The sequence below is a fragment of the Podarcis raffonei genome, chromosome 6, assembly GCF_027172205.1.
Source record: "Podarcis raffonei isolate rPodRaf1 chromosome 6, rPodRaf1.pri, whole genome shotgun sequence".
In the NCBI taxonomy this organism is placed as follows: domain Eukaryota; kingdom Metazoa; phylum Chordata; class Lepidosauria; order Squamata; family Lacertidae; genus Podarcis; species Podarcis raffonei.
Window position 1 is genome coordinate 84,572,307 of NC_070607.1, and position 19,408 is coordinate 84,591,714.

A 19,408-nucleotide genomic window follows, 5' to 3' on the forward strand; every position below is an offset into this window, starting at 1 on the left:
TAGATCACAGCCTCTTGAAAGTTGGACATGCCTGATATGTATGATTCACTATCCCTTTACTTAAATGGGTTTTTCTCCAAGAAGAGTAGGGATCTTCTGTTCTAGTAAGACAGCCAATACATTACCACTTTTACAGCAATTTGTCACTGCAGAAAAGGCCACACTGTTGCCACTGTTGTAACAAAGTTTAAATTAAAACACTTTTATTATTTACATTTTATTAGCACTAAGCGTGCTTTTGAATGCAGTTTATAAAATGAAAATCAGTGTGTTTAACACACTTCAGTGTTTTCCTAGGTAAAGCATTCTAACCCTAGCAACATTGTTTTGCCTTGCCCTACTATGTAAGTTTGATGCTTCCAGACCTATTTTAGCAAAATTGTTTACTATTTCACATGTTTACCTTTCTGAACGTGGTCTTACACAAACTTGACTTCGTTGTAACATCCTATGCTTCTCAGCACAGTGGTATGTTTTCTTGCAGCTCAGAAGTCAAGTCTCTGTCCTTGAACTCTTAGATGCTGGATATATGCAGTACTAGAGGGGAAAAAATATTTAGCAGAAGGAGCAGTCCGTTGAAATGCTTTGTGACCCTAAATAGGCGGTCAGGCAGTATGGATTTCACCATGTTTTTCCAGGTTTGAAAACTTTATTCAGTAGAAATAATGCCAATATGTAGAATCAAAAATATCATGTCATTGTTATTTTGTTCAGCACTGATGATAATTTGAATTCCTCCTATCTGATCAACAGCCAGCACAGCAAAATCTTTAGATTATATTTTTTTATTTAGCTGGTGTTGTGTGTTTTTTTGTAACATCTAAGCTTTAGTTTTAATCAGTTATACTTATTCAACCTGCATACATATTCTGACTGCAAGCTTTCAAGGGACAACATGCAAAACAAAAATGAAACACATTCTGAAGGCACTCAAAGAAGAAATGCAGCTCATTTTCCTTACCAGTCTATCCTGGTCTTCAAGTCAGAAGAGTGTCCTTTCCCCCAATTCATTGTGCTGATGAAATCCTTTCTGTGTAGTACTAGATGGAAGATGCATCCATTTTGCTGCTTACTCCTGTCTCTGCCTTAGTCACACTGCTCTTCTGCGGTGCTGCCTGTGCGGGCCTAAGAAAAACATCAGGAATAGTAGTCCCAGCAGAATAGCGTTTGCTTGGAGGCTCATAGGGGATTGGCTTACTGTGTAAACATACACATGGAAGCAGTCCGGCGTATTCTTAATGCAAGCCTCATGCGTCCACTGAATCTGCAAAGGTTCAGTTCTCGCATCAGGTTTTGGATGATGTGAGGAAGGGGGGGGGAGAAGGGGGAGGAGGAGGGAGTCTTTGAAAGGTGGGCGCAAAGTTTTCTCAGCAAAACAGAATCACGCTTGCTCTGAGATTGCAGTCTGCTGCCAAGTGACTAACAGAGCCAAGAATAGATTAGCATAATGGACATTGTGTACCCTGTTGTGAGGGTTACGAGTGTGTTTAAGGGGTGTTACAGTAGGGAAGCTCTGGCTGTGTCACAGAGCCAGAAAGGCTGTGCTACGGTGGATGAGCAATTTTTTTAAAAAAGGGAGTAGAAAATCGCTCTGGATTAGGCAGACCTACGGCTGATGTTGTAACAACACTGCCACCGGGAAGTGCGTGAGCAGAGCATTGGGGGTCAGCAAGTCCCTACAGTTCACGAAAAGCTTTAAAAGCCTCTGCACATGTAAACATCACTGGAAAGAAATTTGCATCCTTATGATACACTCTGCCTACTGAGACAGACTGAAGCCACTTGCATTTGGAACTGACATTTCCCTGCTATAAGAGGCTAGGTAGGAGGAGAGCCAGCACCGGCTGTATTCAAGGTCAGGCTGTGGCAGGACACACAAAATGTGACTCCAGACACGTTTGACAGGAAGTGTCACCAGGACATCACGCTACAGCATTTCACAGATGGAAATAGGGATGTTTTTCCCTGCTTGCCACGCCACTGTTTCGAACACAAAGTATTACTGCCCGAGCAACAGCATCAAAAACAGATTGCTGAAGACTCTTCTCCACCTGCCGGTGTCTCTGTTCGGCAGATATTTCAAAGTAAAGGTTTTGTTCTTTTGAGTAGAGGTGCTAGGAAAACAACATTGTCCTAATAATATGTCGTCAGCAATTCAGAATGAAGCAAAAGAGGAAACGGCCCTAGCAGCACTGATGCTTTAGTGTCAGTACATTTGGGTTGACGTGCATTTGCACTGTAATTTTTTTCTGAGGCTGCATGTTGTGACAGTTTTCTGAGGCTGCCATGGTGTGGCATTGTGTATCCTGCCATAGTTTTCCTGGCCCTTCTCATAAGCTCCTCCTCCTTTTTATGTTCCTCTTTGAGTGGCTTTTCCTGATTGTCTCACACCCATTATCTTGTTAGGATATTTCCGTTCCACCTTAAAAGGGAGCAGGATGTTTGTATAACAGCCTGCGTAAGTTCCTGTCTCACAGGATGTTTATGTTGTAAGTTCGTTTCGTTTTTGGCTGTCTTGCCTGAGCAGTCGGAGGAGACGGTCATGATTTCTTTGTTCTGACCAATGCCTAATAAACTGTAAATATGCATGTTCTGCTCTCTGCTTGTGCAACTTCCTGCTGTGTGAATTCTGCTGATATAGTGTGCACTAAGCCTGAGGCTTAGTGTCGCTGAATTGCTGATATTGCCTGACTACGGAAGAAGTCGATGGATCGTCCGGCACCGAGCTTGGGGGCCAAGATGGACTTTATCTCCCTGGCAGTATCCCAACAACAGGTTTCGGGCCCAGATTCACGGCACTTGCAGGAGAGTAAGACTGCGACAGACTGCTGAAAGGTATGTGTGGGAAAAGCGAAAGTAAAGGCTTTTCGTTGCCGCGGCAAGAGCCTTTGATGTCCGGCAAAGACTAATTGGCCTGGGAGCCGAGCCAAGCAGGCTTCGTGATTTATGGGTGCCAAGATAAGGGGTCTCTGAAGTGAAGAAGACTCACGGCTGGCGTTAAGAGCTGGAATGGAGTTTTTCCAAGCCTCTGAAGCTGCTGAGTGTCCTAAATTAAATCGGGACAATTATGAGACCTGGGCAAGATGGTGTGAGAGTTTGCTGCGTCAGTTTGGAGTCTGGCATACTGTATTTGAGGCCACTCCAGTTCCTCGGACAGAGAAATGGCAGGGCCAGGATTCGAAGGCCATGGATATTATTGTCTTATCCGTCTCTCTGGAGGAAATAAAGACGCTTGCTGGAAATCTCACGGCACGTGACATGTGGGATGCTTTGAAAAAGGCCCACCAGCCAATAATCCCAGCCCAGTGTTTGACTGCATCGGAGGTCCTGGCTGTTTCCCAGAATGCGAGTGAATGCAGAGATGCCGAGGGCACCGGTTGCAAGCTGCAGGGGGAGCTGACTGTGATGTCATCCCAGGCAGCATTCCAGCCTCCAGAGGGAGCCAAGGAGTCGGCAGCTGAGAGCTCTGTTTCTCGTGAGAACCAAGGTCAGAGCCTTTGCAGAGGCCGGAAGACCAGATGTAAACAGAGCAAGATGCTTGCAGGTGGCCAGGAACGGGGGGGCAAGTTGCAAAAGCCCACGCCAGTGGAAAACAAGGCTATGTTAGCTGGCACAGCTCCACCAAAGGCTAAAGGCACGTCTGATGGCCAGGAGCAGGGGGGCAAGTTGCAAAAGCCCTCGCCAGTGGAAAACACGGCTATGTTTGCTGGCACAGCTTCACCAAAGGCTAAAGGCAAGCTGCAAAAGCCCACGCTGGTGGAAAACAAGGTTTTGTTTGCCAGCAAATCTGCTTCGAAGGGGAAGGCCAGGTTTATTGTTGACTCTGCGGCCACGCGCCATCTCACCAAAGACCGCCATCTGTTCATCTCCTTCACACCTCAAGATGGAGAGGTCCAGCTGGCTGATGGAAGGACTTTGCAAGCTACAGGAGTTGGGACTGTGAAACTTGAAAGTCTGCAGACTACGATTAGTAATGTTCTTTTTGTTCCAGGAGCTGTGGACAATTTGATAAGTGTACCACAGCTGACTGGGCGTGGTTTTGAAATTACCTTCAAGAGGACTGTCTGTGTCATCAGAAAAGGCAAAGAGGACATTTTGCATGCAAAGTTGATGGATGGTTTGTTCAGTCTAACTTATGATGACAATGCTGTTATGTCTAATGCTGATACTTGTTGTGTTGCACAAACTAACAAGGTTCTTCATGCAGGTTGCATTCATGATGCACATCGAAGGTTTTGTCACCTCTCTTGGCAAGCGCTAGCCAAGATGCCTGGGTTGGTTGAAGGTTTGGACATCAAACCTTGCAAATTTCACATGAAATGTGTATCTTGTGCAGAGAACAAGGTGAAGGTTGCTCCAAAAGGCAAGGAGTCTAGCAGGCAGGCTTCCAAACCCTACCAGCTAGTTCATGCAGACCTGGTAGGTCCTCTAGCGCCCTCTTTGGGTAGAGCAAGGTACTTCATGGTTCTAATTGATTCTTTTTCCAGGTACATTCATGTGTTTATGCTCGAGCAGAAATCGCAAGCATTTCCTAAGTTCAAGGCATTCTGTGCTTGGTTGGAGAATGCTCACGGTAAACGGATTGGCTGTCTGTTTACTGATCGAGGCGGGGAATTCACTTCTCAGCAGTTTGAAGCTTTCCTGACTGAGAAGGGAATCCAGCATGACTTGTCAACGCCTAGATCGCCATGGATGAATGGGCTTGCGGAGAGAGCAAATCAAACGTTGCTGCAAGGAATAAAAACCTTGTTGCATGATGCCAACCTCCCTGAGAAGTTTTGGGGGGAAGCTCTCTCGAATTTTGTTTACAGTTTTAATCGCAGACTGTCATCACCTATTGGCTGCACTCCCTATGAGAAGATGTTTGGTAAGAAACCTAACACCAAGCACTTGAGAATCTTTGGTTCTGACATGTGGGTGCACACCCCACAAAGCAACAAGCTTGGGAAGCGTGGGGCACATGGTTTGTTCATGGGGTACGAAAAAGGTGCATACAGGGTATGGATGACTAACTTAAAATCCATAAAGTTCACAAGGAGTGTTGAGTACAATCCTAAATGGGGGGAAAATGTGGGAATTTTCCAGAGTTACCCAGAGGAGGATGAAGGTGATGTGAAGAAAGCAGATCATGCTGAGAAAGCTGAGGAAACTGAGGATGATGATGATGATGATGATCAGAGTTCGGATTCCAGTTCAGTGGGCGGCGCTGCTGCTGCTGTCAGTGACAGTGATGACACAGCAGACTACAAGAGCGCAAAGGCCTCAGTCAGACCATCTGATGAGTCTGACAATGAACTGGAAGAACCACTGTTCACCATTGGTCACTATTCTCCTAAGAAGGAGGAGATGAGTCCAGAAGACTTGCGTCTGGTTCGCAGGTCTGAAAGGGCGACCAAAGGCAAACCTCCAAAGAGATTTGCTGATGAGTTTGCTAAGATGGCAACTGCTGTTCTTAGTAGCTCAGAGAAGGTGTGGGAACCTTCAAGCTTCAAAGAGGTCCAAGAGTTAACCTCTAAGGATGCTGAGCCTTGGCTCAATGCCATGAAGGCTGAAGTTGATTCCTTGAACAGGAACCAAACTTGGGAACTGGTACCGGTAGTCCCAGGAATGAGACTGGTTGGCAGCAAATGGGTCTTCAAGGCCAAGACAGACCAGAATGGCAAGGTTGTCAGACACAAAGCCAGATTGGTTGCCAGAGGTTTTTCACAGGTACCAGGACAGGATTACCACGAGACCTACTCACCCACGGTCAAATATGAGAGCATTCGGCTGATGCTCAAGATCGCTGCGGAGGAGAAACTGCATGTTTCCCATCATGACATAAATACAGCTTTTTTGTACGGGATTTTGAACGAGCAGCTGTACATGCTTCCACCTGATGGAATGCAGATACAGAAGGGAATGGTCTGTAAACTGCGGAAATCCCTATATGGTCTCAAGCAGAGTGCCAGGTGTTGGAACACAAAACTCACTGAAACGTTGCTTTCTCTAGGTTTTCACCAGGGCAAAGCTGATCCATGTGTGTTTGTCAAGGAGGAGGGGCAAAACAAACTGTATTGTTTATGTTTTGTTGATGATCTTCTGATGTTTTGGAAGAATCAGGCTTTCTACCAAAGCACCCTAGCTCAGCTGAAGGAGCACTTTGACATGAAGGATCTTGGTGAGGTATCCAACTATCTTTCTCTGCAGGTGGAGAGGGACCAAGCAGGTAATTTTCTGGTACACCAAACACAGAAAATTACTGATGTATTAACCAGGTTGAATTTGGTTGATGCAAACCCAGCAGACACACCGATGGTGACAGGTTACCAGGTAGACAGTACTGCTGAAGCGTTTTCTGACACAACGCTATACAGATGCATTCTAGGCAAGTTGAATTTCATTGCTAGATGTTCGAGACCTGACATTGCTGTAAGCACTAACCTGCTTAGCAGACATGCTAACAATCCTACTGTTCAGGATTGGAAAGCTCTGAAGCGCATAGCCCGCTATTTGAAAGGGACTATGCACTACAGGCTGAGGTTCACCAGTCAGAAGACTGGAGGTCTTGAAATCTTTGCAGATGCAAGTTTTGGAAGTGACACCACGGATGGTACAAGCACTTCTGGAGTATGCTACATGTACAACCACTGCCTGTTTGACTGGTTGTGCAAAAAGCAGACAACAGTTAGCCTAAGTTCCTGTGAAGCAGAACTCAATGCTCTGTCATTTTCACTCATGGATTGTGAATGGTTGATGCAACTGTTTAAGGACATTGGGGTTTCTGTGAAATGTCCTATACAAGTGTATCAAGACAATAGATCTTGTTTGGCTTTGCTGAACTCAGAGAGTTGCAAGCAAAGGACCAAGTACTTGCAGATTAAGCTACATCGTGCAAGAGAGTGTATTCAGAAAGGACTCATTCAAGTGTCCTACATGCCAGGAAATGAAATTCCTGCTGATCTGTTGTCTAAGGTTGTTAACAGAGAACAACTGAAGGTTTACGCACAAAGGTTGCAATTGGGTTGAACCACAGGTACTACAGGTTACACGGAAAGGGGGAGGATGTTAGGATATTTCCGTTCCACCTTAAAAGGGAGCAGGATGTTTGTATAACAGCCTGCGTAAGTTCCTGTCTCACAGGATGTTTATGTTGTAAGTTCGTTTCGTTTTTGGCTGTCTTGCCTGAGCAGTCGGAGGAGACGGTCATGATTTCTTTGTTCTGACCAATGCCTAATAAACTGTAAATATGCATGTTCTGCTCTCTGCTTGTGCAACTTCCTGCTGTGTGAATTCTGCTGATATAGTGTGCACTAAGCCTGAGGCTTAGTGTCGCTGAATTGCTGATATTGCCTGACTACGGGAGGTCGATGGATCGTCCGGCACCGAGCTTGGGGGCCAAGATGGACTTTATCTCCCTGGCAGTATCCCAACATATCTATCCAGTCGCTGATCATTGCAGGTGAAGGCTTCCTGCAGGTACCATCTTATCAGGTGGTCTCCACACAACAATATAGGAATCAGGCCTTTAGTATGGTGGTACCAACCCTTTGGAATTCCTTCCGGTTAAATATTAGGTGCCCTCACTGTTATCTTTTCAGTACCTACAGAAGACCCTCCTCTTTCAACAAGTCTTTTTAATACAGACCTTTCCTAGTATTGGAATTGTTTTAAATATTTTAGTTGTTTTGTCGCTTGTGTGTTTGCCACCCTGGACTCTTTAGGGAGGATATAAAGGCAATTAATAATGCCATTTAGTTTTTCTTTACAAGTGATTTCAGTGCACCTTAAAGTGCACCAAATTTATTACAACGTAGCTTTCATGGACCACCACAGACAGAAGTCCATGCAAGCTAATGTCATAATAAATGTGTATAAAAGTGCTATTCAGACTAGACCCTCTGAAATCATTGCACAAATACTCTGAGTATAACTTATTTGCATAAATTTATATATATACAAAGGAAGCTCTTGTTTTTGCGGTAATGCTCTTAACACAGAGAACACAGAATTTAAAACCGTCTAATTGTTAAAGAGGATGATTCCTGTGCTGGATCCAAAGAGGAGGGGGAACAGAAACAGGATGGTTCTGGCTAGTTATTTAACTTCTAGAAACTTAATGAAACAATGCATACATAATTAAAGGTATCCCTGAAATCATACGTACCCCTTGGAAAATAGAGACAACATTTCACCAGCAATAGATGTAAAGTGGTGGAGGGATTATCTATCAGATTTCACCTAGAGCAGGCACGTCCAACTTCCAAGAGACTGCGATCTACTCCCACTATAAAAAAACTGGCAGTGATCTACCCATCAAAGTTGTTGAGCTATTTGGGGGGAGGATGAGCCAAAGCTGTTGAGCTTTTCTTTTGGGGGGGCCATCGGGGTCCCAAGAACGTCCAGGATCGACCAGAGACACCCCGTGATTTACCGGTAGATTGTGATCGACCTGTTGGACGCCCCTGACCTGGAGTTTTGCAATATCCACCATCTTTACTCTGTTTTTCAATCTCTGATTATCATGCTGTAGAAACTTCACTACTATCAAAGAGTATTTTCCTTTTTTTTAATAACATTTGAGTATACAATTGAAGCATATTTTGAGACTTCCGTTTCCTTATTAGCTATTTAGAGGGATTCATGGGCCGAATCTCATAGGATAATAGAACGACACCTGTGTTCAGTTTGTGCCGCAAAGGCACAACAGAGCTGCTGATGGAATTGGAGCAGATAGAGGTACTTGGAAGTAAACCTTTACAGACCCTGAGTAAAGTACAGCCATTCCTTTCTTACTAACTGCTGCAAGCTTGAGAAAAGTTATTTTGTAATGGTGATGTGTGTATTAATGTTTAATGAAGAGGGGGCCAAAGCTCAGTGGTCAAGCCTGTGCATTGTATGCCGTCGGTCACTGGTTCATTCATCGGCGCCTTCACTTCAGGGTTTCAGATAACTACTTCAACTGTTTTTGAAGAGCTACTGTCATTCAAAGTAAACACTACTGTGCTAGATGGAAGCTGTTGTGAGACTCATACAATCTGTAGCTCTGTCAATGATAGATCTTCACCATATCCAAATTTCCTTTTCTGCTTCTTAAAGTATGCATTATGAGTCTCAGGATTAGTTCTCACATTGCGTTTTCCGTAAATACGTTGTGTGAAATTTCATGTGTAGATTGTCACTTGCCTTTTGTTGCCTATAGTTCACAGCATGTACACAGTGGCTCGGTTCAGACATAATGCCAAACCATGGTTTGGTGCATAGTCTCTCACGCAGGCTCCCCTTTCAATAGTTTTTTTTTTAAAAAAACAAAACAAAACCATCTTTGGCCAGTGTTATGTCAAATTATGATAGTACCTCACCTCCAAATCAGTTTGCAATAAATAAAATAAAATAAAATTTTAAGTTTGCGTTTGCAAATCATAGTTTGGGAGCACTTAATGTGGTTCAAATGTTCTAGTATGTAGAAATTTTTACTGGAATACTTGTAAACTTTTAAAGATAGCAGCATGTACTTACTTGTGTTGTTTGCATTTAAGAAAAAAGTAAAGGTATTGAAAACTGTTGACACAAAATTAGGAACCCAAAGAATTGTGGTTGATGCGCAGACTCACATACTTGCTAGAAATAATCACTTGAAAAGCATTAATTACAACTTGGAAACTTCCACAGTTCCTCCTATTTTATTTGCAGTTAGGTACCTATTCATTGTTACTAGTGAACATACAAAACTGATTATTTGTCCACAGAAAAATAAAACACGAATTTCCCCCCAGGAAATTTCCCACCCCGTATCACATGCCCACAGATGTGATCCTAAGTTGCCAAACCATAGTTCATCATTTCATCTGAGCCCATGTTAGGTGCATTGAGAAACCATGGCTTGTGGCAAGTTCCCAGCATCCGTGTACACAATAAAAGGAATGTGCTGAAGATTTCATACTGTTTGCTCCATGCGAAGTGGCACTAACACTGCGCCATGATTCTGGAATAGCTCAGGGTGAGCAACTTTTTAATGTCCAGTGCTCAAAAATCCTGGCTTTGCATATTTTGTAGAACACATAGCATAGCCATAGCTTCATGAATAAGATAAACTGCCTTGTCCACAAAACATAAATCATAAAGCTTGGATACACCAGAAGGGCATCGGGTCTAGCTGTCTGTCCCAAGACAGTATCTTCCACACATCAGTTTCCTCCACAAATTAAACCACATGCTTGAGAGAGCCACACACCACAGAGGAAGACTTGCTGCCAGATTCAGGCTGGAGTTTGTTGGGTGGGGGGAGTTAAAAGCAACAGTAATGTGGTGGTCTGAATGGCCTAACCCTGGGGCATATCGTTTGATTGCTCCTTCCTGCAGTGTAAGCAAAACAGACCACCATCTTCTCCTTCCCTAAAAGATGTTTAAGAATAGGAGCCGTGGGTGAGCTCTCGGAATTCAGCAGAACCTGAACACACTTAACCAGTACAGGTGATGGCCACTTTTATTGTCCCTTCCTTTCGTTTTTCAGATGAAATCTTTTCTCTTTTTAAACTGCAGGAACTGCAGTGAAATATTACTGCCAACTAGAAACCAACAGCTGTAATGCTATATATGTAACACTAGATAGTTATTCTGTTTTCCCTTGTTCAACATGTTTATTCACAAACAAGGATTAACTGTTTAAAATTGTGTTCCAAAAATGCTAATCTCAGGAGTCAGAGGAGGTGACTGACTTGGGATTGTTTATGGTAGGGGTGGAAATTGGCTGACTCACAAGGATTTCGATTTTTAAGTGAACCAAAAGAGCCCGTTCTCCAGTTTTAGTTGTTTGGTTTTAGCTCAATACCTACTAAGAAAGAGATTGGCACATTTATTCAAGAAAATGCTTTGGCAGAAAATAAATGGGTAATAGACAGGTGTGAATCTCCACCCCCCCCAGTAAAATTCTATATACTTCTGTCTACTCAGAAGTAAGTCCTGTTAAGTTCAAGAGTAAGCAGATATTGGATTGCACTGTAAGTGACCCTGATTTTGAAGCAGGTTGTAATTTAAATTTTTTAAAAAACACCATAAAGTTTAGAAATAATAAACTCACCCTCTGCTGGAAAAGGCAGACTGTTTGGAGCCAAATTTGAGAAATGAGAGAGAAAATTCTCAGGATCCATTGCCCTTCAGGCAGATTCAGACTTCCCTTTCTCATGCGGTCCTTCCCTTTCTCATGTGGAGACCTTCCATCACATGAAAGTAGTTAATAATTAACGTGAAATGTTTGTATTTTAGGATTAGTTTTCCTTAACCACTTAAGTCCCGTGTTTTTGGATTCAGCAGCAATAATGTACTGGATGACATAATTAAAAATAGCTTGTGTTTTTCTGGATTTTGTTGTTGTTGTTGTTGTTGTTCAGACAGCCTTTTAAGGCAGTGAAACCAGTCTTTTTAAATGAGATCTGTAGATAAAGCATTGCTGTTGATTATAAATAGTCTTGGTATGGCTTTAACCTCTAGGCTGCTAGCAGAGTACAGTGAACAATGTGAAAAAAATCTTTTGCTTTTCTTTTTCTTTTTTTAACTCTCCGGTTGCTGAAACTTTCCACTTGATGACAGGCATGTGAGAGGAGTGTAAGGATTTTTTGCCTACCAGGGAGGAGTGAAGAAATAATGAATCAGGCTGAGGAATCTGGCTTTGTGCCTTCCTCCCAATCTAAATAATTTCACTTCTTTCGTCATCTTAATGTGTGAATGCTTTTGTGTTTCATTTAAGTGGTTGGTTTGGAAGTTTAAATAATGAATTGAGAGCTGCGGGATGCATGGAGTGGGGGGAAAGAAATTTTAAATGGTCTCTATGCAGAATTCTGTAGCTTTGTTCTAATTCTCAGTTTTAACTAAAGCTGTTCTAATAATAATAATAATAATAATAATAATAATAATAATAATAATATGGGTAGACATTTGGATGCAATCAGGAGGAGCCATGCACATACGGAAATGGGTTTCTATGTGTATATTTCTAGCTGCCTTGAAAAGCACATATGCAATTAGGTGGGAGAGGGGTGCCCATTCTCCCCAGTTCAGCTGTTAGGGCCATGCACTGAGCCCTGTTCTAAAACCAGAAATTGTTCCTATAAACTGTCTAGGGGGCAGCAAGGCTTCAATTTAATCCCCTACCATTCCTGCTTCATTAAACACTTTATCATTGTGCTTTTTTTGAAGAGTGCTTCATTCACACAGTGAGATTGAGCCTTTCAGGAATACTCAGTTATTTTAGAGAAGTGCTATTGTGCACGTGTAACACTGAAATTTTGTTTAATTTTTTTAAAAAGGAGACTGCAGAATTATTTCCACAAAAGCTAAAGACAACTAACATTCTAAAATAGTTATTTATCAATGCTTTCATGAATTCCAAAGATATAAAGTATGGTTTAGGCACTTGCCTACGGAAGCTTTTGCTACAATAAACCAGTTAAATCACCATCAACCATCACCAGCCATTTTATTGCATAATCTAGCCTTCACCAGCCTGTTGCCTTCCAGATGTTTTAGACTACAACTTCCATCAGCCCCAAGCAGCACGCGAGACTGATGGGAGTTGTAGGCCAAAACGTCTGGAGGTCAGCAGGCTGGCAAAATGCTGGTGTGACAATTACATAGCTGGCAGAGCAGCATCCAGCAAAGATTTTTACGACAATTCCACCCATAGTGACAGACTATCTACGGAACAGATCTATGCCTCCCTCCCCTTTAAAAACAAATATGGCTGCTTGTAGAGCCATAGGAGTTCCAGGAAGTGCCGTCAAAGAAGGTGGCGATGTTGCACTAGAGTTTTGTTTTTGTTTTTTTAAATGAAGCTTAAATGGCCATATAAGTACAATAAAACGTGTACGTTCCTGATGGTGCACAAAAAAGTTCTCTGTTGTGGGCTTAGCCCAAGCAGACATGCTGTATGTCAAAATGCTTGAGGCAATAAAACAGGAAACTGCCACTTTCTGCCCAGCTTTTCCTAAGCCCTATCAACCTTTTAAGTGCAGTGTGTGTGTGTGTGTGTGTGTGTTTAAAAAATCCTGCTCTTAATATGTAATCTTATTCATATATAAGTATTTGCTTTCTTTTGTCTCCTTGCTGTACATCCCTGTTATGCCCACCTGTAAACACTTCAGAAAAATATTTGGGTTGTATCCAAAGTAGTGCTATGTGAATGCTCCATCAGTGGAAGCCTTTCTTGCTTGCACAGCGCTTTCCTCCTCCCTCTGTGCACTCCTTAAATCTGTTCTAGAGTTTTCCCCAACCCTCTGGAGTAGATTTGGGGAGGGCACAGGAAATGTGCAGGGGGAGGGAGGAGGATGTTTTGTTTTGTGAGTGTAAATCCTTGTCCTAATGGAAAGAATGAATTGGATACCATCTCCTGAGTCTTAAGATACATTGCTTTTGATGAGTACTGGAATTTGTGATGAGACGTTATCCATTTTCCTTCCCCACTAATTTTAAAGATATTTTTTCCTCATGACTGGAACTGGACAGTTCTACGGTCTAAATGCGTTGTTCTGTCTTTGAAGAGTTGCTGGCCTGCATAGATTGTATTCTGTATTTATGGCCCTGCTACGCAAGACATTAACTTTTAGGGCAGCACAATTAAAGAGAAGAGATTTGAGCTGTAACTGCAACGGTTGGTTGGTTGGTTGGCTGATTGCAAGTCACTATGGGTTGCCCTGGGCAACATAAAACAACCAACAGATTTAATTAATAATAAAACAACATAGCAACATCATCTGTAGAACCAAACTAGATAACATTGCGCCTTTGCCTCTCAAAAAGCAGGAAAATCCCCTAGCTGCAACAAAGCTGCAATAGCAAATATCTGAGTCTCCTTGTAGGCCTCCCTCTGTGGTAAGGGGGCATGTGGGGCAGCCTTCTTTCTGTTGGCCCCCAACTTGTGGAATGAGCTCCCCTCTGAGATGCACCTTGCACCATCTTTGCATGTTTTTTGAGCAATTGATCAAGTAAACACTTCTTACCTAGGTCGTGGGTTGAGCGGGCACTTTCCTTTCTGCATTGTTCTGTGCTTCTGCTTTTTGTTTTCAGTTAGCTTTCTGGTTTTTATTTTATAGTTGTTTTAGTGGTTATATTTTTTATCGCTCATCCTGGAGCCATTTGGTGAATGGCGGACTGTAAGTATATACAGTATGGCACGTTTTCTGCCACATAGAAAGTTGCATTATTTAAGGCCGGTCAATTTGCCCGTCTAGCACAGCATGGTCTATCTATCCTGACATCCTCAGGATGTGGTGATAGCCACCAATTTAGATGGCTTTAAAAGGGATCTGGGCAAATTCATGGAAGATCATTCTATCACAGCCTGATACTGAGGATTCCAGAAACAGGTGATGACCTAACCTTCCTGAAATTGGCTGTAATGCAGCCAGAGGTTGTTGACCTTACAGGGTGAACTGCTGACCTTCTAGAGACTAGCTAGAAACTGTTGTCTTATACAGCTATTCCTGTTGGAGCAGGAAGGCTCATGGGGGCCCAGTTGATACCATTAAGCTCCAGAGCTGCTCTGTACTGCTACTCTTCTTCACAGGAGAGTGGAAACTGATTGCCTCTGTGAGTAGGGAAGATGGGTGAGAGCACTAGGAAGTGATGGTGTCTGGTGCATCTTCCCCAAGGTTAGATGGAACCTACCCCCACCCCCTGCAAAAGAACCTCACCTTTTAGCACATAAAATATCACACACACACACACACACAAAACAACCAATGACAACCCCACTTCTTTCAACTCCCTCAGACTGGGCAGACCAGTTTCATCCCTTCCCACTTTACCGGCAGATATGTTAGAGTGGCTTTAAACACAGTGCAGGCCAACTATTCACCAAGGACAAGCCTATTCCAAAGAATAGAAGGAGGACAGCCTTTGTACATTGCATAATAGAACAACAGCTGCATTTATATGGTTGATTAACCTTCTTATTCCAGAATATAGGGATTATATTATTTCTTACAGGATAAGTAGGAAAGGTACTAAAATGTTGTCTGAGTGAGTTTGTTTTCCTCTTCCTCTCCCTTTTCTCCTTTTGTTTTATGTCTCCTTAGGTTTTAGATTTTGAGTGGGGGCAGGGGCTATGTTATTTTTATTGGTTTGTAAGCCACTCTGAGAGCTTTTCTGGCTAAAGACTGGGGTATAGATGTTTTGAAGAAGTAAATAATTTAGGCTCATGTTCTGTGAGTCTGCTACTCACAGTGTGTCAGCCTCTTTATTTATAAATGAAAACAAAAATTAGAAAAACACAGTAACTCTCCAGTCCTCTTTCTTCCAAAGAAAACTTTCCCTGTGAAAGTTGCCCTGAACTCCCTTCAACTCCAGGAAGGAGAAACAGCACAACTACACAAAAACCATGAATTGTTGAAAAGCCTCTTGTTTCCTGAACATTCTTTTGCAACATCCTTGTTTATGTTGGCACAACAATGGTTTTTGCTGCTTATTCCAAGGATTAGTCTTCAATAGCGGAGTAAATAACCTATGGACTTTATTGCCCTTAAAAATAATTCTTTAAAGCCTTCTTTATAGTTATGGTTACATTACTCCAACCTGTCTTAGTTAACTACATTAATGCTTGAAAAAAGGCTTAATGTATAGGAAAAATCTGTTAGGGCATGCATAGTGAGGAGAAGGGAAAATAATCCAGTGCTTCCAATCCAAGCATGAACCTCTATTCCTGTATGCAAACTAATGCTAAACCGTGGTTTATGACACTGTGATTTATTAAATCATTGCTCAGTGTTGCGTGTGTACATGGCCCAGCAGCATAACTGTTTGGTTTGTTTCTTGCCAGCAAACCATAATCTGAATCCATAGTTTGTTGTTGGTTTATGAACCTTGGTTTATTTTAACTGTGGCTTGGTGTCATGTGCAAATGCAATACCCTTCCTTAACCATTGTTTGCTTGACCCCACCCCAGATGCTCTGCAACATATATACGATTGGGCATGGTGCAGAACAAGAATGGATGGTGGTTGTTCAGATGCTTCTCACTCTATTTAAAAAGGTAAAGGTACCCCTGCCCGTACGGGCCAGTCGTGTCCGACTCTGGGGTTGCGCGCCCATCTCACTTAAGAGGCCGGGGGCCAGTGCTGTCCGAAGACACTTCCGGGTCACGTGGCCAGTGTGACAAGCTGCATCTGGCGAGCCAGCGCAGCACACGGAAACGCCGTTTACCTTCCCGCTAGTAAGCGGTCCCTATTTATCTACTTGCACCCGGGGGTGCTTTCGAACTGCTAGGTTGGCAGGCGCTGGGACCAAGCAACGGGAGCGCACCCCGCCGCGGGGATTCGAACCGCCGACCTGACGATCGGCAAGTCCTAGGCGCTGAGGTTTTACCCACAGCGCCACCCGCGTCCCTTTATTTAGTGAAATAAATAGAGTGAGAACTGAACTGCTTCCCAGAGAACTGAACTGCTTCCCAGGTTCTCTCAGAAGCCAAAACAGGATGAAATCACACGTGCAATTTGACTTGACGACTGCAACATTAACGGCATTCTTGTATGTGTAAAACCTCAAAGGAGTTAACATGTGACCTCAAACTACCTCTTTCAGTGGAAGCAGTTGTTCGTTGAGAAATCATGGAATAAGCAGATGTGTGAGTCAGCCCTGAGAGTGACTTAAAACCTGCTGCAATGTATAGTGCAGCAGCCTTGGAGCGCTTTTATTGCCTTTCTCCTGCGGCACTCTGCAGTTTAGTTAGCGCCAGACTCAGAAAACTCCTGACAGTACCTATAAGTGGGTCCTGTTTCTGCATAGGGTAGAATGCCAAAAACAGTAGCCAGAAAATCCCAAGAACTGCAGGAGTCTCTTTCAGTGGCCAAGGGACCAGGGCACCTGGGAGGTGTCTCCTAGGAATAACAGCATCAAGGCAAGAGGAGTCCATCCTGGGCTTGTCTATCACCTAGAACAGGAGCCACGGCAGGGGGCTCACTTCCCCACTTTCAGTCTGGAAGAATGCTCTGATCTAACAACCTGTTGCTGTGAGGCTGAAGAAGCAAGGGGAAGGACCCTCTAGTCCCACCCATCAGCCAAGGGAACAGGTGTCCGCAGCTACTATTCAGAAAAAAAGAACATTAGCAAGGGAAGATCCATCTTGGGGCCAACTGGATTTCAGTTCCCACTTATCTTATAGCTCTTCCCCTAGAGCAGTAGTTCCCAGTTAGGGGTCTGGGGACCCCTGGGGGTCCGCAAAACACTCAAGAGGTCTGCGGCCCCATTCCTTGCTTCCCCCCCCCCATTTTTTGTCATTTTTGCATGGTAATACCACAAATTTTATGGTCTGTTTTAGCGCTGTGTGGTTTTTCAATATATTGGCCAAAATTGGTTTTGAAATCACACAGTGATAACAATTTTGACGTAACTACCATAGAGTAAACAAAATTTTCAAAAGTAGGGGTTCCGTGGCTTGGATTTTGAAAAATAGGGGGTCCTCAGCAATTAGCTAATTGGGAACCCCTGCCCTAGACTTAAATAACTGATTTTTCTCCTCCAGCTTTCCTCTCCACTTTCCTTCCCTTGTTTGTATTTGTAAGCTTGGTGACAGTGCCTTATCTCTTTTCCTTTTTTAATTTACGTGTGGTGATTTTTGAGATGAGAACTGCTTGGAAACGAGGATGAAAATATGGTAATCAGTAAAAGTTTCAAAGCTCTTAACTTAATCTGGGGGAAAGGCTGAAATTCAGGAACTAAAACTCATAGATTGGGGCAGTGGGGCAGAGTTGGGGAAACGGTGTGGGAAATTCCCGCCCAACGATCTAGCCTTTTCTTGAAACTGCCCATGTGCTTTCAGATTGCATTTCCTGTTGCCAGTTGTCCTAGAAGCGTATCTTAGAAGCAAATCAGAATCTTACACATTGCAGGTTTCATTCTGTGATGCACTGTTGTATATTAATAGTCATACATATCTGTATATTCCTGCATTACATACAAGATCCTGAGGTGTATAGGTCCCTAAGGAGGCACCCTCAAGATTCTGTCATCCTTTGACTGTTGACCGTGATGGATGAGAGCATTGTTGCATTGGAGCCCAACAACATCTGGAAGCACATGGGTACCCCTGCCTTTGGGGTCTTTTTAAGCATGGCATCATTGGGTGGTATTCAGTGAAATAGTTACAGTGGCACCTCGGCTTACATACGCTTCAGGTTACAGACTCCACTTACCCAGAAATAGTACCTCGGGTTAAGAACTTTGCTTCAGGATGAGAACAGAAATTGTGCTCCGGCAGCATGGCAGCAGCAGGAGGCCCCATTAGCTAAAGTGGTGCTTCAGGTTAAGAACAGTTTCAGGTTAAGAATGGACCTCCGGAACAAACTAAGTACTTAACCCGAGGTACCACTGTACTGGCACACAATTAGTCTTCCTCACTCTCCTCCCCCCATGCATCCCCATAATCACCTCAGATCTGTTCCAGAGGAAGTCTCAGAATAGTTTTAGGAGGGTTGCAAGCAGGGAGAAGCACAGAGAAGTCCCGTTCCACAAGGAGAGACCCATGTGCTAATGGAACGTAAGCCTTAGTGCTACACTGAATACAATACATCATCGTCATCACCACCACCACCATCACTACTGCTACTACTACTACTGCTATTATTACTATTATTTCTGGCACTGGTGCCATGAGTATCTTGCTCATTTTACCTTTATGGTGTTCTGCAGTTCTGGGAGCATTATCAAAGACAAGACTTCATCTGTGTTCAGTCATGGATCATACTTTTGATAGTAAGTGATAGAAAAGTAGACATTATGGCACTCTAGAACACTCTGTTCAGAGTCTAATTACATCACACTTTTTAACAGCTCTAGTTGTTATATTTCTTTTACATAGCAAACTCATGGGGTGGACAGGTGCAGGGACCTATCTATTTTTGCCGATGTGTCTGTGCAAGGTGCTATATAAATCATATTATTAGGCATTGGTCCTGGGTGAGTGATATTGCCGAAGTTTAGCAGCGGCTACAAAATTGCTCCAGATAATTAAATGTATGATAGGATCTCTGTGACTGTTAACAGATCTTTGTATTCTGGCAATGAGTTTACAACACAAGCACAGAATTTCAACCATCTTGGCTCTCAATTTTTTAAAAGGAAATCTTAAAGGAAATCATGACCAAAGCACTCTCTGATGAAGGCTCATAGTGTAAGTGTGGCTGTTGGTCTCACCTTCCAGTGACCATGAGACTTGGGGACCCTCCCCAGTTCCCAACAATGATTCTGTGCCCCCCGCCTCTGCTGCCAGTGTGTGCCCAGTCTCCTTGCCCTTTCCCCCCCCCCGTCACATTTCCCTTCTTGACCTGTGCACTCATAACATTTGCAGAACAACTAACACAAAGAAAATACATACACAAGTGTACCAAATTGGAACACATTGTTCTGACAGCAGAGTGTGGATTTATTGTGGTGCAGTATA

At 43.3% G+C, this 19,408-nt stretch overlaps 2 protein-coding genes across 6 annotated transcripts in view; one reads left to right on the top strand and one right to left on the bottom strand.

Annotated features, from left to right (window-relative positions):
• LOC128416489 (beta-1,3-galactosyl-O-glycosyl-glycoprotein beta-1,6-N-acetylglucosaminyltransferase 7-like) overlaps nt 1-11,433 on the bottom strand; it is a 29,683-nt gene extending 18,250 nt beyond the window's left edge. Inside the window, exons 1-3 of one of the 5 annotated variants that reach the window (XM_053394312.1) lie at nt 11,060-11,433; nt 962-1,125; nt 404-537 (exon numbers count right to left, since the gene is read on the bottom strand). The gene's annotated coding sequence lies outside the window, so the exon portion shown is untranslated. Of the gene's footprint in view, nt 1-403; nt 538-961; nt 1,670-11,059 lie in introns of those variants that run through there. The other 4 variants (XM_053394314.1, XM_053394311.1, XM_053394315.1 and 1 more) reach the window with 4 other exon arrangements.
• RTF2 (replication termination factor 2) overlaps nt 1-19,408 on the top strand; it is a 62,181-nt gene that overhangs the window by 31,120 nt on the left and 11,653 nt on the right. The window lies entirely within an intron of this gene.